Genomic DNA, 3764 nt, shown 5'->3' on the forward strand with positions numbered 1-3764 from the left:
GTGTAAGCCTGGACAAATGCTGTGTTGTTGTTTTTCTAACATGAACTGTAATGAACATTGTTTCTCTTCTACAAACAAAAGTAGCAGGCCAAATTGTAAATGGTTAATGATTGTGATGCGGAAAAGAATAAAGATCAACAGGGGCTTAAGTAGATAACTTTCAACAAAGCTTAGGACACCTCGGACTGTCTTCTGCTGGACAGCGAGGTGCTAGTTAGGCATGCTGCCTTCAACAGTGAGTAAACTGTGCTGCCTGCTTTCCTCCAGAGGACCTGCTCATCTCCCCCGTTGACCACATACACCCTCCCTCGGCTCGAGCCATGTGGTTTTCTCTTGACCGTAGCTCCGTCTCGGCTTTACCTTTCTTGAATAACTTAGGCCAGCTGGGTGCATAGGAATATGTGGCTTGGAAAAATTATGATGCACATCAGATGTTAAAATACAGCCTTCCTTTAGTTTCATTTACACCCTTTAGTCCACATGTCATCAACAGGAGACCAAGGCAAATGGAAAGCCGAAAACCCTGACTTGTGTGTTCCAGTAATGAAACACACCTGACCTGACATCACTGTCCCAATACTTACATAGGGCACTCAGTACGGAGAATTGGTGCACATTTGAGTTATTTTGTGTTGTTTGTTGCAACTTCATGTTACATAATTCCCTAAAATACAGTGAATGCTATGGATAAGGACATATTAGTTCATAGTTGATTTAAAAAAATCACATTAATAATTCATTTTTAAAAATCAGTGGGGGGAGGGTAGATGGTTTTCAAAGACAGATATTCTACTATATAATATAAACATATTTCAATTCTAAGTAAATAAATAAAAATACAAACATTTCATTCTGCATGATGGTAACATTATCTAATATAAAGACTTAGTTATTAAATATGTATCTGTTATACTGTCATTGCATTAACAAACTAAAGCATCTACATGCATTTATTTTTATCCACAGTGGTACAACTCTACCTAAGTCTGTGTTTTATTGTAAAAAAAAAAAGCATTTCCTCACGGATGAGACAATCTATCCAACCTAACTAAGACGGGAAGGTCCCACAATTAGTGTAAGATAGATATTTTAGTACACAAGTGTGTGCTTGACACATTGTTTTGCTGGTGCATCAATCTTACATCAGCACTTATGTTTTACATAGAACCAACTGTGTTGGTGATTTTTTCACAGGTTCAGTTGCACTCTGGAGAATCGGCCAGCATAAAGCATTCAGGCATTATATTGTAGAGACTGCAAGTCACAGTGTTGTATCACAGTGAGAGAATCTGGGAGATAATCTTTTGATAACATTATTGGTAATTGTTTTGTAAAATCCCATCCATGTGCGCTAGAAAGAGTTACACAGCATATGACGGTAGGGAGTCTAGGATACCAGACTGGCGTTGCATGTTTTTGCTTGTGACTTTTACTTGTTTTGTCAGATCAGATTTTACCCCAGGAATTTCCTGCTGACACAAAACCAACTGTCAGAATTGAACTGTTTTGGCTACAAACTAATAGTTCTACTAAGTTCCACTCAGGGGATTCATAAAGGGGTATTTTCTCTGTAGAACAAAAACAGCTGTTATTATTTTAAAGTAACGTTAAAGTACAATTTGATTTAACATATTCAATCCATTTAAAATCTACAGTGATTTTAGAAATCCAAATCAAATTCCCAAATAATTATACAAACATTGTAAAACAAATGTATAGATTAGCTTAGCACAAATCAGAAATGCAGGGAAAATAGATTTTAGATAGAAGGATTTTAATCATGTAATGTATGAATGTATGAAGGAGCTCTGCAGTTCTTTGCCAAAATAGAGGGAATAACAATCTAGCCAGTAGAATAACAAATGCCACTACTACAGTACCTGCTGTCCTTGAAAGTGAAAAAGAAAGCACTATGCCCAAAAGGACCAAGACAGGGTATAATAGTAGTCTGAAAAACATCTGATAATGTGTGAAATAAACCAGATCCGAATAATGTAATCATGGGAAATGACACACCCTTGCTGAGGTCACAAGTTGCTTCCAAGTCAGGACACATTTAATATAAGGTCTGTACAATGTCCACTGTAATCCATGTCTATACAATTAATAATACTGTGTCTGTTTCATATCTGTCTATACAATTAATAATGTGTCTGTTTCATATCTGTCTATACAATTAATAATACTGTGTCTGTTTCATATCTGTCTATACAATTAATAATGTGTCTGTTTCATATCTGTCTATACAATTAATAATACTGTGTCTGTTTCATATCTGTCTATACAATTAATACTGTGTCTGTTTCATATCTGTCTATACAATTAATAATACTGTGTCTGTTTCATATCTGTCTATTCAATTAATAATACTGTGTCTGTTTCATATCTGTCTATACAATTAATAATGTGTCTGTTTCATATCTGTCTATACAATTAATACTGTGTCTGTTTCATATCTGTCTATACAGTTAATACTGTGTCTGTTTCATATCTGTCTATACAATGAATACTGAGTCTGTTTCATATCTGTCTATACAATTAATAATGTGTCTGTTTCATATCTGTCTATACAATTAATAATACTGTGTCTGTTTCATATCTGTCTATACAATTAATAATGTGTCTGTTTCATATCTGTCTATACAATTAATAATACTGTGTCTGTTTCATATCTGTCTATACAATTAATACTGTGTCTGTTTCATATCTGTCTATACAATTAATAATACTGTGTCTGTTTCATATCTGTCTATACAATTAATAATACTGTGTCTGTTTCATATCTGTCTATACAATTAATACTGTGTCTGTTTCATATCTGTCTATACAATTAATACTGTGTCTGTTTCACATCTGTCTATACAGTTAATACTGTGTCTGTTTCATATCTGTCTATACAATGAATACTGAGTCTGTTTCATATCTGTCTATACAATTAACAATGTGTCTGTTTCATATCTGTCTATACAATTAATACTGTGTCGGTTTCATATCTGTCTATACAATTAATACTGTGTCTGTTTCATATCCGTGTCTATCCAATTAATAATACTGTGTCTGTTTCATATCTGTCTATACAATTAATACTGTGTCTGTTTCATATCTGTCTATACAATTAATACTGTGTCTGTTTCATATCCGTGTCTATCCAATTAATACTGTGTCTGTTTCATATCCGTGTCTATCCAATTAATAATGTGTCTGTTTCATATCCGTGTCTATCCAATTAATAATACTGTGTCTGTTTCATATCTGTCTATACAATTAATACTGTGTCTGTTTCATATCTGTCTATACAATTAATAATGTGTCTGTTTCATATCCGTGTCTATCCAATTAATAATACTGTGTCTGTTTCATATCCAAGTCTATACAATTAATTATACTGTTTCTGTTTCATATGGAGGATGACTGTATTTCCCGAGAGAATCTGGAGTGCAGACCTCATAGAAAATAATATAATAGATGGAGGCCCTAATTCCATGTGGATGAAGACATCTCAGCCCTGCTGGTTGTGGGGTTGGCACCACTGAAGGAGGTTTACATCATTGACTGCCAAGAACTCATCTTCCGACATAAAGGATGTGATATCATCCCTGGCAGGGAACACTGCCTTTCTGGCTAGCCGAGCAACTAATGTCCAGGGAGGGACTGGGAGCATGAATAGCCCAGTGAGCTGGAGACATTGCAGAGTAGTTATGTATTTAGTCTGTATAGTATGTATACACTAATTTAATACAGAGAAACACTAGAAAAAAGGGATG

The sequence above is a fragment of the Esox lucius genome, chromosome 13 (assembly GCF_011004845.1).
Source record: "Esox lucius isolate fEsoLuc1 chromosome 13, fEsoLuc1.pri, whole genome shotgun sequence".
Classification (NCBI taxonomy): domain Eukaryota; kingdom Metazoa; phylum Chordata; class Actinopteri; order Esociformes; family Esocidae; genus Esox; species Esox lucius.